This window comes from Sceloporus undulatus, chromosome 6, assembly GCF_019175285.1.
Source record: "Sceloporus undulatus isolate JIND9_A2432 ecotype Alabama chromosome 6, SceUnd_v1.1, whole genome shotgun sequence".
Taxonomy (NCBI): domain Eukaryota; kingdom Metazoa; phylum Chordata; class Lepidosauria; order Squamata; family Phrynosomatidae; genus Sceloporus; species Sceloporus undulatus.
The window spans coordinates 164567590-164588741 of record NC_056527.1 but is presented as its reverse complement, the minus strand read 5'-3'; positions in this window follow the sequence as shown (position 1 = coordinate 164588741).

Here is a 21152-nt window from a genome sequence, read left to right as displayed (position 1 = left end):
AAAATAAGTTCAACCAAAAATCCACCAAAGAGTGATACCTTGGTTGGCCAACCAAAATGCACAATATATTGTACATGTTGCAAGCTTCCGAAGCTTCACTGGCTTCTTCATCAGGCAAGAAGCCAATGAAGCTTCGAAAGCTTGCAACATGTATATTGTGCATTTTGGTTGGCCAATAAAAGTATCGCTGTTTGGTGGATTTTTGATTGAATTTGCTAAATGGCCAAAACAACTGTCTTTGGATGTTTTCAATAAAAAATAAGGTGTGTTTATGGGTTTTACCATACTACAAGCATGCTGAACAGTTACTGGTTTGTTTTTTAATGGTCATAAACTCCAAGCACTAGCTGTACTCTGCTGGTCAAAATGCCAAATATTCTCACATTTGTAAAGATCACCTCTTCTGGCTTCTCTACAGAGAATTCAGAAGCTAAGTACGAACATTACAGATGAAAGGATGTAGTGAACCATTCCCCAAAGCAGTACATGGGCATATGGCATCTTCTAGTCTCATTCACTTTAAATAAAATAAATCATGATATGTACCCAAAGGAGAGAAAGGGATGCTACATTGCAAATTTAAGGACACCTAAAAGCATGTGCCAAGACAGATTGCCATTATCCAGCATCTGTTGTAAGTCACACTGGCATCATACCTGGTGAGGAATTCCTCAGAGGAGGTCTTCAGCTGCTAGGAGTGACAGAGGCAAGGATTTGAAACAAGCAGATGGAAGGCTCTATATTTGTATACCTGTAATCCTCAAGATTGGGAAAAGGATTCCTTGCTTGCTTTGCTTGTATTGAAGTCACCAATCTATCGACAATAAATGTACTGTCCTTGCCAACAGTGTACATCAGGGAACTGAGAACGTGAGCTGTCGCTCTCAACAAATGTGTTGCGCACTTCTGTGTCACAGCTTTTTGCAAAGCCATGCCTACCATTAGGCAGAATGAGGTGACTGCCTCAGGCAGATGAGTAGGAAGACATCCAGTCCAACCCCATTCTGCCATGCAGGAAGACACAGTCAAAACACTCCTAACGGATGGCCATCCAGCCTCTATTTAAAAACCACCAAAGAAGGAGACTCCATCACTTTCTGAGCTGAAAGTTTCTATGGTCCTGGTTTGGCAGGGACAGTCCTGTTAATCCTCAGTCATCTCACTTTCAGGGTGGCCAGATGTTTTGGGGAAAGGGTGGGATGTAAATAAATTTACAGCGCTTCATAAATAAAGGTTAATAATAATAATAATAATAAATAAATAAATAAATAAATAATAATAATTCCTCCCAGACACAATGCTAATTGTGGTATGCATGTGTGGGAAGAGCCAGCATGGTGTTGTGGTTAGTGTTGGACTACGACTCGGGAGACCAGGGTTCAAATCCCATCTTGACCATGTAAACCCATTGGGCAAGTCACACTCTCTCAGCCTCAGAGGATGGCCATGGCAACCCCCCTTCTGAAAAGACTTGCCAAGAAAACCTCACGATAGGTTCCCCCTTAGGGTCACCATACGTCAGAAATGACTTGAAGGCACACAATGATGAACAAACCCAGACAGAAGGTGGACATGTCCTGGAAAAGGAGGATGCCTGGCCACCCTGCTCCCTTTATAAGTTTTTAACCAATGCACTCAGATCTTGCAACCGCCTGAAACAAGCTGGAGGAAGCTTCACAGACAGGCATGGCAGCGGACTGAGCATGCATCAGTCTTCCCTGAACCAAAGTGCCTGGAAAAGGCAGGCAGAAGAGAGATAGATCAAGAGTCTCCTTTGTGGTCAAGGGAAGAGGCTGAGAAGGCTCATTACAGACAGCACTGAGCAAACTGCCAGCAGCGGATGGATGGGAGAGCAGCCTGAGAAGCTCAGAGGGCAGGATCAGTCACACTGGAATTGGACACAATGGCTGTGAGCGAAGCAGCACTTGATAAGATTTAGCTGCGAAGCAGAGGACGGAGAGATGAATGGAGAGACAGGCAATGCAGGGATCACACTTGTGCAGCCTAAAAGCATTAAGGCATTTATTTATTGAAAGACGTGTGTGTGTGTCTAATCCCAGCTCAGCCATAAAACCCACTGGGTGACTTTGGGCAAGTCACACTCTCTCAGACTCAAGGGAAGGAAAAGGCAAACCTCCTCAGAAGAAACTTTCTCTTGGAGCAAATGAATTCAAAGTGAAAATTTGCATTCTGGAATGTAAGCTTATTAGTATTTTTGACAACATATCCAAGGATAACCAAGTTGGCCATATAGCAAAGTACGAGAACATCCCAAATGCGCAAAGCAGTGATATCTTTATGGGATCAACCAAAATGCACAAAATGCATGTTGCAAACAGTTGGTACTCCATTAGCTTCTTCATCTGGAAAACTGAGAACAACAACAACAGAATCTTGGCAAAATATAATCCTGTAACTAACATATCTATTGTACTGTATGAATTTTAACACCTTTGCCTGATGATGAAGAAGGCAATGGAGCTTCAAAAGCTTGCAACATATGTTTTGTGCATTTTGTGCATACTGTAGGTATCTTGAAACAGAGAGATACCAGAAGTCTATAATTTGTATATTTATTAGCAGTATCTGGATCTCTTCCCTGACAGTGCATCTAGCCCTTTCATTTCCCACAATCCCCCAGAAAGACACCAAGTCAGGGGCATTCTGGGAGATCAAAAGGATGGCTAGATTGGGTTTCTTGGTAAATTGGTAAACACTTGGGCAGCAGATCTGCTCAGAGTTTTCTAAGCAATAATGACTTGGATTGTATTTTAATTTAGATTATAGTGCTTGTTTTTAAATCAGCTTTTGGGCCTATGAATTGGTATTATCCAGGTTTATGCAATCCGATTCCTCCGTCCTCTTTTCTTGGCAATACTGTATGTATCCTGTCTAGTCTAGACCACTTGCAGGAGCCCAGGGGGTGCAGAACAGGCTGGATGTTGCAAGACCTGGCCAAGTTCCCAATGAGCTCTGGAGCTCAGCTGGGGCCTTTTGTTTTTGCTCTCAACCTACATCAGAAATGGGTTTTGTGCAGGCCTCCAGTTATTATTGAACTACAATTCCCATCATATCTAGCCAGCGTAATGAAGGGGAAACTAACATGGCTTCATATAGGCTAACCTAGCAAAATGCTTTCGTGTTCCTTTGGTCTTCCTTCTCAAGAACAAGCTGACACTGTGAAGGTTGCATGTTATAAATCATTCTTTAGGAGGCCAAGGGGCTGGAGAATGGGGTCATGTAACAATGACTGAGGAATGGTGGTTTAATGCCTGGGTTATAATCAAACCATCTATTGAGTATGTTAGCTTGATGGAATTTCCCCCAGCATATATCCATTGCAACATGCAATTTGGCAACCTTGACTAACTATATTAATATATGGGATTATGGCTCAGGGCTCCCATTCTCTTCAGATCCTCCAATTCTCCAGGGAGGAGACAGAAATGCATTTCTTTCCCTAAGTAATGTTGGACCCTTGAGTCAACTTTACTTTCCATAAGTAAAGCTGGATCCTTGGTTCAACTTTACTTTCTCTAAGTATAAAACTGGATGCTTGATTCCTGGGGTTTCAATGGTGTATCTGCACTGCAGAAATAATTCTTTCTTAGCACCGAAAATTTGCAGCGCCTCAGAAACCCTTTGGTTTGGGCACTGCCTGGCTGAAAAAGTAGAGGTCTTGAGGTCACATTTGGCTGTTAATGGCCAGAAACATGAATCCCATTAGGTTCAAGATCACATATTCATAAGTACTGAACATGGGCTGCATCTGCACTGCAGAAATAAAGCAGTTTGACACCGCTTTAACTGCCATGGCTCCATGTGATGCAATCCTGGGATGTGTAGTTTGTTATGGCACTAGAGCCCTCTGAGAAACAAGGCTAAATATTCCACAAAACTACAAATCCCAGCATTCCATAGCATGGAGCCATGGCAGTTAAAGTGGTATCAAACTTCATCGTTTCTGCAGTGCAGACGCAGCCTGTATTTTAAGTCAGAAACACATTTGGTCACAGGGTGGGAGGTAGGATGGGGGATTATGGTGGAAAACAAAGCCTCAAAAGAATTAAACACAGGATGAAGGAATATATATATATATATATATATATATATCACAAAGCCACAAGCTGTTTGATGAGAGGAGGGCAATCTTCATTCCAGGCTTCTGTCTAATCCTTGAGATGGTATCAAGAATGCAGGAAATTGCATCTTTTAATGAGACTGGGCTGCTTAAAAAATGTAAATCGGAGGAAATACTTCAGTGGGACCGAACAACAGAGAGATAAGGATGTACTTTCACCATCCAGCCCACCCGCTCCCCTGCAATCCAAAGGCGACTGAGCCATTTCCATGCAACCAAATCCCACTTAAGCCAAGGCATTTACCACATGAGCATAGCCCCCAGGAAGGGGACATTATTATTATTATAGACCCATAGGTCATTGCCCACATGAACCCTACCAAAGTGGAGAGCAGGAAAACAGCCATTCGCCAGCAATGGAGTTACTTGCGCTGAGTTACTGTCCTTATTAATAAGGGCATTTGAAATGTTACATCAGAAGGAAGAATGACGCCACTCCGCTGGTGCAATGAATCACATTTTTGAGTTACATTTTAAAGTTACCTGCACATACTCAACTATAAGTCGACCTCATGCATAAGTCGAGGACAGGTTTGGAGGCCAAAATTATGGATTTTGATATGACCCTTGGATAAGTCGAGAGTAAAATTTAGGGGTGTGTAACAAAGGATGCAAAGGATGAAGCAAAGGAAAACAGTGCCAGAAAACTTACAAAATTCCAGCAGCAAATAATGGAAAAGTAAGGTGAGGTGAAAAGACTTTTCTTTAAAGGATCAAAACACACAATGATAAAATGTAATGTAAATGAATTGCTTTTAAGTACTCCTAGATGTACCGTAACAAACTGCTGTATAAAAGTCACTTTCCAAGCTCTGACAAAGGTCCAATCCACACTGCAGAAATAAAACATCCCAGCTTTTAAAAAGCTAGGGACTGAATTGTCCAAAGGCGTTGTCATATCTTGCTTTTTGGCTAAAGCCACTCTGGCAGCTTGGGCCTGGCTTTCTAGCCTCTCCGTTGGCAGTCCGGCCAAGTAGCGAGAGAGACTGCTCCTGCACAATGAGTTCCAGTTATCGCAAACTGGTCCATTGTTCCATGCGAAGAATGGATTCCAGGACAATGGGTCAGAGAAGACACTTCAGTCAGTCACTGCCAGGAGAAAAATGTGAGTCATCTGGCAGGAAGGGCCAAAGCATTGCCTTTCATGGAAAGGAGGAAAAACTGTGTTGCAAAAATCTCTGATATCCAGAGACAATGGAGCCTGGGGAAAGTTACTTTTTGCATGCCCTCCAACTGCCCAGATTTGGCAGGGACATACCCAATGAATCCTCTGCCCTCCTGCTTTTCCTCCTGCTTTGAAAATGTCCCCCTTTTCCTCTCCTCTTCCCACTTTCCCCTTTTGTCACCAGCTTACTCCAGTTGCAGCAAACTGAGTTCAATGTGCAAACTTAGTTTATACAGTGGGACCTTGGCATCCATTGGGATTTGGTTGCAGGATCCCCCATGGATACCAAAAGCCGTGGATGCTCAAGTCCCATTAACTATAATGGCATGTAAACTGGTCTCCCTTATATAAAATGCCAAAATCAAGGTTTGGTTTTTTGGAATATATATAGCCTTTTCTAACTTGCGTGTCCTTTCTCATCAATAACTTTTGCCCCTTCAGCACACTCAGGTGTTACTTGGCCACACGTCTCTGGATGTGTATTCTGGACAAGTAGCTACCATCAGTTCAAAATACAGAGAAATGGGGTCAGGCAAGGCTGCCTCTTATCACCTTTAAAGTGTACACTGTGAAATGTTGGAGGATTTTTCAGGACCAAACATTACTTTTTGGACACAAATTAGACCATGCTATTTGAGGGATGATGGAAACTGTCATCCAAAAAGTAACTTCTGCACATCCACATTTGTTGTGTTGTTAACTGCTGTCAAGTTGACTTCAACTTATGCTGCTCCTATGAATGAGAGACCTCCAAGTCATGCTATCAGGTTTTGCAGACTCAGGGCCACATATGGCTTCTTTCATTGAATCTATCCATCTGGATTTTCTCGTTTTCCCTCCTGCTTTCTGCTTTGCTAAGCATTATTGTCTTTTCCAGCAAGCCATGTATTCTAGCGATGTGGCTACAGTACGACAGCCTTAGTTTAGTCATCTTGGCTTGTATGGAGAATTCAGGCTTGATTATTGCTATAAGACCCATTGTAGTTTTTTGTCAAGCAGCCCACACTATCCACAATACTCTTCTCTGCAGGGGTTGTTTCCCACTCACTCACCCACTCCAGTCCAAAAGGTTGCAAATGAATACACCAGACCCTTGGTATCCCCTGGAATTTGGTTTCAGGGCTGTGGATACGAAAATCTGTGGATGCTCAAGTTGCATTAAATACAAAACGGTAGCAAAATTGTGCCCCATATATAAAATGGCAAAATCAAGCTTTGCTTTTTGGACTATATATTGTTTTTGAATATTTTCAAGCCGTGGATGCTTGAATCTGTAGATTAAAAATCTGTGGATACAGAGAACTGACTGCATATGTACACATATATTCATTCTTGCACAAGTGCACACATGCATACACACACACACCCCTCACTTTGTACCCATTCCTTATCGGTCTCCACTGACATCACTGTTTATCCAGAGCTACTAACAGCTCTGCTGTTAAAACAGTTCCAGTTCTGGTGCATATGAGTCCAGATACATTTTTAAAGGCTTTGCGCACCCTCTAGTGGTGTTAGTTTGAAAATGGGATGCGACTCTTTCCAAACAAGGGAAGCCAAAAGTATTGTCTCATGCTTTACACACAGGCCAACATTTAACCACTGAAAACAGGGACAGAGCCAAGGAGACCCCCAGAAGAGGAAGTCAATCTTGCCTAATATTAAACTGCGTTTTTGATAGATGCTTATTTAATGGGCTAGTATTCCAGGTCCTGCAGAGTGCAAAGAGGCATAACTGAACACTAAAGTTAGGATTGTCCATATCATCCCAGTTTGCATCACTATGCATGGGATGCATGTGACAGCTGGATGGTTAAGAAAGCTGAAAGAAAGTCTTAGCAAGGCATTGACCACATCCTCTATCCACTCAACCACTACCTCTCTAGCTTTTTCAACCAGCCAGGAAAAGCAAGGATCTAGAAGACCTGTGGTGGCTCTCTTCTCTCCAAGAATCCTGTCCACATACGCATGTTGCACAAGTTGAAAAGTATCCATTGTCACTGGACAAGCAAGGGCCAGAGTTACATCCATCGGATCTGCATCAACCATAGCATCCAAGTCAGAGAAGATCTAAACTACTTTATCTGCAAAGTGCCAGGAAAGGTGTCTGCAGTGGGCTTTTGAGTGGTCTAGAGTCTCCTCTCTTGGACCTTGTGTAAAAGAGCCCAACCACTCCGCTGGCTGGCTTTCTGCAGATGTAATAGAGGCAGAAAAGAAATTTTCCTTTGCTTACTTTATTGCCCCAGAGTAAGGAGACCCAGCATAGTGTAATGGTTTGAGCGTCAGACTACCACTCTGGAAACCAAGGTTTGATTCCCAGCTTGGCCATGAAATCACTGGGTGACCTTGGGCAAGTCACACTCTCTCAGCCTCAGGGGAAGGCAATGACAAACCATCTCTGAACAAATCTTGCCATGAAAACCCCATGATAGGTTTGCCTTAGGGTTGCTATTTATATGTGTCATGGTTTTTGTGCAATATTGGAGGGCAGGCACTATCTGCACCTGAAATGAAGTAATGCTGTTTTGTTATTTGCCTAACGTGGAAAGATGTCTTTCAGACTAGACCTATAAGCAGACCAGGAAGGAAACAGCTCAGACTGTTACCTCCTGAATTATGATTATTTTATTTGTGTCTTAGTTACATTAATGTCTCATCGTTCCTTTAATCCGCTCAATATTAGTCTCCTTTTTTCCTCCTGTTTGATCCTCAGGATAATCTTCAGAACAACTGGAGAAACTCCAACCCAAGGAAGTTAGCTTGGCTCCGTTCTGCATTTCTGCTGGGCAGCCAGTGCTCTTCTGCATGGTTTTAATGTTTGAAATAGCTCTGTTTTAAAGTTGTATTTTACAATTGCTTTGGGGGAAAAAATGAAAATATTATTTTAATGTGTGCTTAAAATGTTTTATCTGTGTATTGTTTTTCTTCTTCTTCTTTGTTCATCACCCTAGGAGCCATTCTGGGATGGGAAGAGATATAAAAAGATCTCCAATGAATAATAAACAAATAAATCCTGTACAGTAAGTTCACAGTAAGGATGATATCACATCAGCCTACTGTCCCACCACAATGTTGTTGGTGTTGTGTGTCTTCAGTCATTTCCAACTTATGGTGACCCTAAGGTGACCCTATCATGGGGTTTCTTGGCAAGTTTCTTCAGGGGGGATCTGCCATTGAGGCTGAGAGAGTGTGACTTGCCCAAGGTACGACTTAGGGAGCTGGGGATGTTTAGCCTGGAGGAGAGAAGGTTAAGAGGTGATATGATAGCCCTGCTTTAGTATTTGAAGGGATGTCATACTGAGGAGGGAGCAAGCTTGTTTTCTGCTGCTCCAGAGAATAGGACCCAAGGGAGCAATGGATGCAAGCTCCAGCAAAAGAGATTCCACCTCAACATCAGGAGGAACTTCTTGAGAGTAAGGGCTGTTCGACAGTGGAACAAACTCCTTCCTTGGAGTGTAGTGGAGTCTCCTTCCTTGGAGGTCTTTAAGCAGAGGCTGGATAGCCATCTGTCGCGGATGCTTTGACTGAGAGTTCCTGCATGGCAGGATGGGGTTGGACTGGATGGCCTCTGACTTCACCACAGTTATTGTATTGTTTTTAAGTACCGGTATGTTTTATGTTTTAAATTCCACATTGTTTAATTGTATTTTAAGGGGTGGGTGGGTTGAGGGTTTGGACTGTGTGTTTTAATCTTGTAAGCCGCCCCGGTTGCATTTTGTAGAGAGGCGGGATATAATTAAAATTTTTTATTATTATTATATTCCAACTCTATGATTCTATGATTCTAAGGTCACCCAGCGGTTTTAGATGGCTGGGTCAGGATTCAAACCCTGCTCTCCAGAGTCACAATCCCATTAGTTTAAGAATGGAAACAAACCAACTTGGTACTATTTCTTATCACACTTCTCCCCACAATAGCACTTTGGCAATCCATGGTTGTGAGTTTTTTTGCACTGCCAAACACTGATTTCCTTGAGGAAGTGGGAAAGGCAAGCTATTGCCACAGCCAATTGCGTTGTGAAGCTGGCTTCACAATGGTGTTGGCAGCCAAGGCCTCCTTATTTGCAAAGCTCAGTGTTGTTGTGTGTACATATGTGTGCATTTACACAGCAGCCCTGCACTTATTTGGGAAGCTACTGGTAGCTATGATCACTGTAATATGTAGGAGGGAAATAGCAGAAGCATGCCCACTTACACAACATGGCTGCCTGATAAGTGGAACTGCAGTGGAAGAAATCTATTGCACCAAGGCAGAAATGGAACTGGGAATCTATTGATGGGTTTTGACATCAATGAAAAGGTGCATAATAGTAACAAACGCCCAAGAAGAAGACTTTCAGATATGAAGGCTCACTGGATGTTTGTCCCAATTGAGAAAAATTCCACAGTGAAATCATGTTAAAATCATCCAAATAAACCCCTATATATTTTATGAATTTAACATGTGGCTTTTTAGATACTAGCACATTTTATTAAGAGCTGCATTTCATGACCCTCTTTAAAGCAGACGTGTGGCATGACTTTCTGCAATCCTTGCTGAACTGAACAGTATTAGTGTCTTAATATTTGCACTAAAATGCGCGATACAAGACCAGAAAGTTATTTTTGTTCTTTCCAATATGTTCTGTCTACTTGATCTTTATGCAACAAATTGCATTTACTTATTACAGTTTGCATTTGCAAGGCAGCAGCTGGACAGACACAACATTGTATGGGAAATCCCAGCCAAAATCATTTTTATTCTGTTAAAAATGCCACTTTCTAGCCTCATGTGACAAAGTCCTAAGAGTCAGAGTTTCATTGCCCACTGAGTTTCATTCAGTCTTAGAGGAAACTTAAACAGGGATCTCCAAGCCTAATATGCCAAGCATCACACCTCACTGACTCTAATGTCTATTCTAAACCAGTGGCGGTTGTCACGTCTTGTTCCAGCCAACCCTTTAACATAATTAAGCACAGTTTAATTAGTGTGGCTGATGAGGCTACGCTCACAATCTGACAGAGAAATGCAACATTGCTCAAATACGGGAGCCAACACATTTTGATTCCAGGCCAGTCCATAAATCATTGTGGCTGATCATCTTTGTAAAAGTGACATCTCCACCTTAGCCACACATTATGAATTGCAGCACAAGCTCATCTGGTGGTGTTTCTGCACCCACCCACCTGCTTCTCTTGCCATCCTAAACAAGGTTTTGCTATTGATCTAAGACACAGTGACACTTAATGAGCAAAAAGAAATCATCATTAAGTTTTCAAATGAACTGGATATCTTGGATATCTTAATCTGTGAAGAGAGCTATTTTCCACATTTTCCTCTGCAACCATCTTACCTGTTTTCATTTATTCCTGTTCAGAATTGAAGTATTCCTCCTGGCTGTTCAATAAGAGGCATAACTGAAACACATTTCATATCTGACATGGGAGATATCTTTTATTCTGTTGTCGGCTAATTTATCCCTACTTGCTGCCATTGGGGAAGACACATTTATCATTTGTCATATTTGACATTGGTATGGAGGAAAACATATACATCTGTTGTAACTGTCTATAAAGTTCTCTGTGGAAGATTGTTTAAGAGGTTTGATGTTTCTTTTTTATTAAATATATTTATTAATAGTTTTCATAATAAAACTGGCATCTGGCCATGTTCTAGAAGAGTTTTTAAAACCCAATATCAGTTATCCCAGATTAAGTGAGTTTTTGGCAGCCCCGCCACAACTTAATCGGGTGCATTCAAGATGCGTGTGAACAATGGAGATTTAACCCAGATTCATCCTGGATTATTTTCAAAGTGTGGATAACCCCTTCTCCTTGATTATTTCTTTGCCAATAAAGCTATAAAGTTAGATATAGCAGCAGGGAGGGGGGAAATGTAGGTAAAGAGCCTACATGAGCTGCAGGATTACCGCTGGAGCCTGCATTAGCCTTATTTAGAAGGCAGTAACCAGGCAGCAGAGGAAACAGGAAGCCTAGTCCTGTCACCTACAGTACGGGATTATTAAGACTTTCCGGTAAAAGGCCAGGCTTCCGCCCCTTGTGAAAAGAGCCATAACTAAGAAGCTTTCCCTTGTGACATTCTGGGGAACGCAGCCGGCTGCGTGTGCTGCTTGCAATGACAGAAGCATTTATTCCACTTAGGAGGGAAAGCAGTATCAAATGAGGAAGCCCTTCACGACCGAAGGAATCAGCGAAGGACGGAGAGGCACAAAAGGAAGACCTCTTGCTATTTATTTATTTCACTCGTAGCCTGCCCTGAAAATGGGGTTCACTTGCTAAATTAGCTGCACTGGTTCGCAGATAATGCAGGTAAATTGAAAACCTGAAACACAACATGGTTGACGGTGACAAAGACAACATTTAATGAAACCAGCGGAGGAGCAGCGAGAGGAAAACATAATGAAGCATTTAGACTCAAAGTAAAGCCATCATATAATATAGCACAAAGACCCAAATTCAGTTATTAAAATGTGGTTGTTGGTGTTTTCAAAAGTCTTTCTTTATGCTCAGCAAACCACATTTGAGTTGGTCTCTGAGAAACTATATCAAGTCTTGTGACACTTCCCTCCCTGCATATACAATGGCATGAAAGATAAAACCTTCATGGGAAAGGGTTTTCGGTGCTGCCCAGCAAATCCATGTGTAATCCACTTTTTCTAACCTACTTCTTGCATTAAACCAAGGCCCAGCTATGGCAAACAGAAATGTGTCATTTCGGACAAACACGAGGTATTTTCTGTACAGTTCTGGTTTCCAGATCGCAACTAAATAAAAAAAATGTTGCTAGAACAGAAAAGGGTATTTTGGACAAATGAATGGAAGAACTTCACACGGGGCATAGTTAACCTATGGCACTCAATAGTACAAAAATATGGTGGGGGCCAATAAGGTTCACTGGATTTAAAATAGAATATCAGTTTATTAATTGATTTGTTCCATTTTAATCTTATTTTCTCCCCATTAAGCTCAAGGGAAAAAGTACACAGTGAGCCCTTAGTATCTGCTGGAGTTTGACTCCAAAATATGTGGATGCTCAAGTCCCACTAAATATAATGGACTAATAAAATTGTGTCCCTGATATAAAATGGCAAAACCAGGGGTTACTTTGTGGAATTTATATATTTTAAAAAATATTTTCAAGCTATGGATGGCTGAGTCCGTAGATAAGGAATCCATGGATATGGAAGTCCAACTATATTTGGCTCTTTCCCTCCAGCTCTTATAAAGGTTTGATTGTGTTATGGCAGCATTATATGACTTCCGGCTCAGGTTGAGAAGTCCCTTTACTTGTCCTTGTGTTTTGCATGTAGATTTCTAGAGACACATAGGATGACTCCTGTGAATGAGAAGCTGGATCCTGCATAAGGTTAAAGCATCTTAGAGCCTGAACAGACAGGCCAAAATAAAGCTGCTTTGGGTCACTTTGGAGGTATGCTGTTTAAATGACACATGCATCTTAAGAGGCCAGAAGCTGTGCCAAAGCTGCGTACCTCCAAAGTGACCCACATCGGCTTTATTTTGGCCTGTCTGTTTGGGCCCTTACTTTATCAAAGACAAGTCCTCTGTTGGACAGGTTGTTTAATTCAAATCCATTTTAAGGATAAAGAACCAGAAGAAGGGAAAACAGGTGGGGACCTGAAAGATACCATGAGCAAAACTTGGGGATCAGACTAAGTAGCAGGCATGCAAGCTACCTAGTTAGACTTCCCCAAAAGTGGGGTGTCCACTTTCACCAACTAAGTGTCCTACACTGGATGGATATGCTGGGATGTTGGGAGTTGTAGTCCAACACATTTGGAGGGCACTGAGTTGTTGAAGGATGGTCTAGACACGCTAATTTATTCTGCCAGAGTACTGAAGGTCCTAATTATATTAGCTTAATTTGACTGAGAAAGTGTATCTCCTTGGGTACCCATGTTTATTCATAGTGCAGACACGCTTTTACTCTCAAGAGACTGCCTAAATGCCAAAATGGGATTCTGTGGATACTATTATATCCATCCACCCCCATTGCTCATAGCCAATGAGTCTCTAGCAGGACAGAAATGGCAGATCAGATTCCTAAAATGAGAATATAATGGCTCAGACAATGGATAATATTACTAACGCAGGCCAATTTAAACTACAAACATTAGAAAGCAAAGACGGTTATTATCTTTTGGCTAAGGAAAGTATAAAGTGGAGAAGTGATTACATGACCTGCTCCAGACCAGGATGAGACTGGTAGACTTTGAGGTGATACATAGTGCATCACCAAAGGTGACTCACCCCCAAAAGAGGAAATGTCCTATCTGAAGAATCCAGAGACAGACCAGTGTACCTTTTGCATATATACTATTTTGTCAATGGAAGGAATGTGGAATATTGTTACTGAATATAGCTAGATCAAATAAGGGTAATGACAATTAAGAGAGGAGTAATAGGGTTATTAAGCAGGATAACAATGATAGAATATGTGGTAAGTCTTATATATATATTCTCTTTAATTTTTTTTCTTTGTAACTGGAGGGAGGGAGTGGAGCTGGGATCGAAACTTTAATAGTCATGTGTTTAGATGTTTAGATACGTGTTGTTTGGTTTCTTTTGTGTATGTGTGTTTGTCTACGTCTATGTATTTAGTTAACTATTGAATAAAATAAAATATACATTATTTGGCTTGTGCAGACATTAGATACTCACAACCACCCTGTAAGGTAGGTACTGTATTTGCACGCTCCTTGTCCCGCAAGGAGTGGTGGTATGGCAAGCGCTCTATAATGGCTTTGGCTGTGAGAGACTGACATCCAGTTCCTTGTTCTCCAAGAAGCTTAATAGGTTACTATACAAACAGGCATGAGATTCCACATCTATTTAACTTTTGGCAGCTGTAATGGCCTTGCTTTGTAACCAGAGAGAAAGAGAGGTCCTTTTGTGAAAAGATGATGTCACACGTCCCTGAAATTCCACTTCTGAGACACCAAATTGAAACGGCTTGGAATTATGCAAACTCCATATGGCATTTCCGGTGGGGTCCTCCAGTCAGCAAGTCATTTTCAACAAGGGATGTATTTTGAACCGAGGGAAGGCTGAAGGGTCAGCAACATTTGGCTTCGCCCACTCTCATTCATATGATTCAAAGAGGCGCCCCCGTCTTCTGCATCCTCATTCCAAGCCCACCAAAACGGATTGCTAAAATGTGGGAGTTCTTCTCATTGCATCTCTGTGGAAGAGGAAAAGAGAAACCACAGAAGCTCAGCACCCCTGAGCAGTTGCAACAGGCACACTTCCTCTGCTTGGGTTGGAGGAGGTGGCATTGCTTAAGAAGAAGAAAAAATATTACAGTTTATTTTAAGAACCCACCGCATTTCAAAGACTCCTCGCAGTTCCTGCTGCTTGCATTGCACTTGTGACTATTTGACTCCAAGAGCTGCCATGTTGTCAGTCCTGTGATGTTGTGTAAGCGCTGAAGTAATGGGCTATATTCCTCCTCTACCCCTGACCCCAATCCACTGTGGAGTTAAGTCTTACCCTTAGATCCCAGGATGAACTAGGGACTCCTGTGGTCCCCATCCGGGCCTCTAGGATTCCCCAAGTACATGGCCATGCCCTCCTACTTGTCGCTGTGAGCGTTCACATCATTTCGGACTTCTGGTGATCCTAAGGCAAACCTGTCACAGGATTTTCTTGGCAAGATTTGTTCAGAAGAGGGTTGCCCTTGCCTTCCTCCCAGGTTCAGAGAGCGTTGCCTGCCCAAGGTAACTCAGTGAGTTTCCATGTCCAAGCAGGATTCGAACCTTGGTCTCCCAGGTCCTAGTCCAGTACTCAAACCACTATGCTACACTGGCTCTTTCTACTGTCCTATGACACCATTGTTTGGTGAATTCCCAATTTCAATATGTTTACTAGTGTGGTGCCTTAGGCACCTAGGCCAGGGTTAGGGTGGTAGACTCTCCTTATTTGAAGGTAGGATGGGCATGTTTCAACAGTGCTTTAATTGTGTGTTCCTGCATAGCAAGGAATTAGACTAGATAGCCCTTGCAGTCTCTTCCATCTCTAAGATTCCCTCCATCCTAAAAGACTGAAAAGCCACTCTTAAGGCTGAGTTACTGGTAGCAAGAACCTACACAACTAAAACATGCTGATATTGTCCAAGGCATCCCCAGCAGGTATCTATCCAACCACCTTTTGAAGACACCCAGAGAAGGAGATGCCATCCACCTCTCTAGGCAATTGGTTCTATTGCAAGCAATAATGTAAAACAGCACCTTCCTCTAAGAACAAATTACAGGAATAATCCATTGGCCTTATGATATAATATTTAAAAATTGACCCTGAAGGGACGATAATGTAGCTATTCAACAGGCCTTCCTGAGAAAGACAGTCCATGGTGTGGAGACATAGATGTAAAGTACTTCTAAATATTATCTTTTGGTTTTAATGGGCATTAACAACAAAAGACTACTGCTATAATGTGAGCGACGCTCTTTGAACCTTGAATGATGCCATATAACTAATCATTATTGCTATATTTATATTTCTTTTTCCACCTGAAAGATTTTGTCCTTTTGCAAAGGACCAGCCTTCATAAATATATTTAGGCTGGCCTTTCCAGTTGACTTGCCTCACAAAGTCAAAAAGGACTCTACTTCAGATTGAAGAGCCATGGAGACTGCAGTGCTGACGTGATCTTGGTGGTGCATCGATAATTAGGGGACAGAATGATGAGGCCGCTGCCTTGAGGTTAATAAAATCAGAGCCATGATTTATACTTCTGTATCATCTTAACCTTGTTTAGTGGAAGCTAACCCCGTTTTATTGTCTCTGTTATTAGCTTGATTTCAAGCACAAATACAGACAACTGCTCATGTTGCTCATGACTGCCCCAACGGCCTACAGATACCTGCTTATGCAACTGCCTTTCTATGTTTTGCATGTTGTTTTGTCCATCTGGTTTCTCCAAGGCAGGATTATCTCATGGACTAACTAGGCTGCAGCCCTTGACCCACCATCTGAGGGGTTCTGTTACTGTTCTGTGCTCATGCTCATGTCCATTCTTTAAGTATAGTAGGCTAGATCTATAGTCCTTTTTTGGACTATAATGTCCAGGAACCCCAAGCAACCATGGCCATTCTTCCAAGTTTTGATGTCTGCAACAATGTACTCATCCCTTCTTTACGTTTATGACTTACTACTCTGTTTTTGGCCATCGTAACATATGCCTTGCTTACATCCTGGTAGAATCCAGAGAGATAGCCATGTTAGTCTGGAATATCAACATGCAAAAGATTCTTGTAGCACCTTTGAGACTAACTGTGCAAAAGAAGTTGTAGCTATAACACCTTCTTTTGCGCAGTTAATCTCAAAGATGCTACAAGATCCTTTTGCATATTGCTTACATCCTGTTTGAATTACTGTGAAGCGTTCTACAAGGGGCTGCCTTTGCAAAGTGTTCAGAAACTTCAGCTAGTCCAAAGAGATGTAGCTAGACTGTTAACTTGGGCTAGCTAAAGGGAGTATGCAATTCTCTTGTTTCAACAGCTCCACTGGCTGCCAATCCATGTCAGACACTCAATGTGCTGGTGATGAGCTATTTGAGCTGCCAGATGTTTTGGAGAGGCCCTTCTCTTTCTCCCACTACCTTCTCAGAGTTGGTGAATACCTGAATATCTATTTATTCACAAGTATGCATTGTTTGGGCATTGGACTATGACTCTGGAGACCAGGGTTTGAATGGAAACCCACTGGGTTACCTTGGACAAACACCCTCTCAGCTTCAGAAAACCCTGCAATAGAGTCACCTTAAGGTCTCTGTAAGTCAGAAATGACTTGAGGTCACACAACAACAACAACAACAACAACAACAAATAACATACAAGGCAAGGTTCAGATTAGGATCAAGCAGATATCCAGTGCATAAATATATTGAAATAATTAAATCCAGCACATACACACATGCGCCATGCAAAGAACATGCCTTTGGACCACTCTGCCTCCTCCTTACCCAACCGCACAACTCGCACTGCTTTGCTGGCAGATTCAAATTGCCAAATTTGGTTCTCTTGGCTCTGAGCTGAGAATGACAGATACGTTTGCTAGCTAACAGCCAGCAGCCATCAAGAGTTATTGATGCTCATTTCAGCAAGCCATACTGGTTAAAGAAGCATCTTTTGCCTTTAGCCTCTAGAGAAGCCTTGAGGAAAGGTCATCTCTGCATGGCCAAAGGGATACCGTATAAAAAAGCCATCTCCAGGAATCTGTGTGGTCACGCAGGTGTAACGGAGAGTTAATTTTGCCCATCAATGAACAAGTGAGTGGCTGACCAGAATGACATTGAAGGAGGAGAGGAATCAAAACCTAGTTCCAATAGATGAGGATGAGAAACAGAATAGTCATACTCTCTGTGTAATGTAATCACACCCTTGGTCTGGAGAGCCCTATGTCAGCAGATATGGAAAAGCTTTTAATGCTAAATGAATCCGTCACTTTTGGGAATGATCGCTGAAGATTTATAGTTTTCAAACTCCAGTATTTAACTAGAAGGAATAGTTTCTTCGTTGATTCATTTCACAATGTCAATTCCTCCTGCACATCAGCCCTGAAAGTTTTAACTATAACCAGTATAGTAGTAGAGCAGTGGCCTACAATGTCCACTGTACCTCTTATCATCCATGTTACCTTTCGCCAAACCTGCTCTGACTTTTTTATAACCTTCTTAAAATGAGGCAGGCAAAACTGGGTGCAGTACTCCAAATGAAGGATGAGAAGTGCAGAATATAGTGGGACTCTTACTTCTCTCTCTACTTGGAAACTATACTTCTATTAATACAGTCTAAAATGGCATTCACCTTCTTTGCTACAGCATCACACTGCTGGCTTCTGCTCGTTATGCTCAACAGTAACTCCAAGGTCTTTTTCATACGTAGTACTGCTGAGCCATATATCCCCCATTCTATACCTCTCCTATACCTGAGTATTTGGTTTCTGTGGCCTAAATGTAGAATTCTGCATTTACCTCTAATGAATTTTGTTTTATTTTTATTCCCTCCACTACAGCATCTAAGATATTGATAAAAATGTTGAGGAGTACTAGGAAAAAGCATGGTGTAGTGATTTGTGCATTGGATGATGACTCTGGAGATCAGGTTTTGAATCCCAGCTCGTCCACCTAAACCCATTGGGCGACCTGGGGCAAGTCACACACTCTCAGCCTCAGAGGAAGGCAATGGCAAACCCACTCCGAAGAATCTTGCCAAGAAAACCCCATGATAAACTCACTGTATGGTCACCATAAGTTGGGAATGACTTGAAGGCACACAACAACAAACTTGCCATAGAATAGAACCTGTGGCACTCCACTCGAAACCTCCTTCCAGTTTGAAATGCATCCATTGATAATGACTCTTTGAGCACAGTTTTCCAAACAATTATGGATCCATTGGATAGTGTTCTCTTTCTTTGGAGGTTTTAAAATGGAAGTTGGCTAACATCTCTCAGGGGTACTTTATAGCTATATATTCTTACATGGAAAAGCTTGGACTTGTTGGCCTTTGCTCTTCCTTCTAGCTCTATTTACTGTATTATTATTATTATTATTATTATTATTATTATTATTATTATTATTTCAACTCTTTTGATTCTTTGAGCTTTCCTCTGAGAACACTTTTGGTTGTCAAATTGCTGGGCTCAGTATTCTTTGAATCTACCTCTTTAACTCTCCTTCTATCTGGTGGACCTTGGGGTCTAGTAGAAAAGAAAGTACATCCCAGCTGTAGATCCCAAGTCTATTTGTTTCCCCTCGAGAGAGTTTTGAATGCTGAAAAAGGATGTGAACACCTTGGTCTGACTAAAAACTGAAACAATATCCCCCATGGGCATATATAAAATACAAAAATGAAAACAGAAAAATAGAAAATAGCCCTGCTGAACAGTTGCAGTTGGAGTGTATGCAGAAGTGAAAACTGAGGGAAGGCTACTTCTGCATCCAGTGCATAGAAAAAAGCTGTTAGGTTTCTGAACAAAAGTAAATTTCTGTCCTTTTTTGTATATTGGGAGTCCTCTGACATCATCTCTGAGGCCTTAAATATTATAGTGCTGAGCAGCGGTCTCATTGTTGTTTCTACACACTGGATTGATAACAGAAGTCATGTGGGAATGAGTGCGCAAACACTTCCCCAAATGGAAACTGATTTGGATGACGTTCCTGTAGAAAAACACTTTAAAATACAACAGAAATCACTTCTTTTGACTCCAAAAATTTTGATCTGAGAGAGATTCCTGTCATCAAGCTAAGAAAGATTGAGAGAAAACTGGTATCTCAGTGCATGAAAATATCTCACCAAAATTCTTCTTAATAGTATCAAGTGAGCATGTTTGCACACCACAATAAGCAATTATTTTAGTTAACCATGGTTTGTTGCTTAAGCCATGAACTGCATGGCAGGTGCCTATTTGGGGTCTATTTCTCTCCTGGCCCTTTTGTCAGTGGACAGCTTGGGAAAAACAAGGCAGTGACAAGCCACAGTTATGGGCTTGGATGTCATGATAAGCCATGATTATAGGCAGAGTTTATAAGACACAACAAACCTATGAGTTATAATTGTGGTTTGTGGCTGGCTAGTAATTACATGTCACAAAAGGCCAGATTTCAACAACATTGTTCTCATGAGATTCCTGACCTCGCAGGCACAAACTGCTTGATATGGGCTTTAATTTTCGTACAGTGGGTCAGCTTCAATTGTACAAAAAAGAGTCTGCAAACTTAACACACTGAGTATGCCTTAACTAATCTCAATGGTCGCACATGTGTGCTGTCTAAAAATGTTCCCTGATTTTATTTTCTTTGGAACTGGTTAATATTTTCCAGGAAAGACAATCCCATTGGCCAACGCCCCATATTTGTAGTCGCTCATCCATTATTTCCTCCAGCTGCGCTGTTCCAAAGTTGGAGCAGAGTGTTTTGAAAGATAGATGAGTCGGAGGCTTCATCCTATTACCACTAAAAAGAAACAACACATGAGATTTGAAACTGATACGGAGAGAGCGACTGCTGCCTGCAGTGTATTTGCAATCTTTCTTCCCCTTTTCCTCTCCAACCACTGCGTACCATCAAACTGGCTTTAATAGAAGGATGACAAAAATTAGGAAAAGGTTACTGAGAGACCCAACCATGGTGGCTTTTGCCATCCTATTTGGATAGCACCCTAACACAGCTTTAAAATTGCCATGTTCTGTTCAACTTGTATGCAGAACATATTATAAGGAAAACAGGCTTGGACACAGAAGGAGTGAAAATAGGAGGAAGGAATATCAACCATCTAAGATATGCAGATGACCTCACAGTACTAGCAGAAAACCTCACAGACCTGGAATATAGTTTTTTGTGGGTTTTTCAGGCCATGTTCTAGAAGAGTTTATTCCTGATGTTTCACCAGCATCTGTGGTTGGCATCTTCAGAGAATTCTGAATATCTGATTTATGTCCATTTATCCTCTGGCACAAGGACTGGCCTGTTTGCCCAATGCAGAGTGCTAAAGGGCATTGCTGACACAGTATAGCATTTATCACATTGGAGAATGAGCACATGAAGGTCTCTCTGATATTGTGAGTGATACCGTTAGGTCTTGCGATGACATTTCCTGGATAAATGTGTTGGCAGAGTTGGCATCTTGGTTTGTGGCAAGGTTTAGCCTCTGTGTCCCCATCTGTGTCATGTGTCGTCCTGTAGGTGAGGACCTGCTTGAGGTTTGGAGGTTGTCTGTAAGCGAGTATAGGTCTGTCACCTTCTCTTGAAAGAGAAATCAGAAGAAGAATAAGAATGGGGAGGGTGACTATGGGGATTATCACACGAGTCACTTACCGCACTGGAAT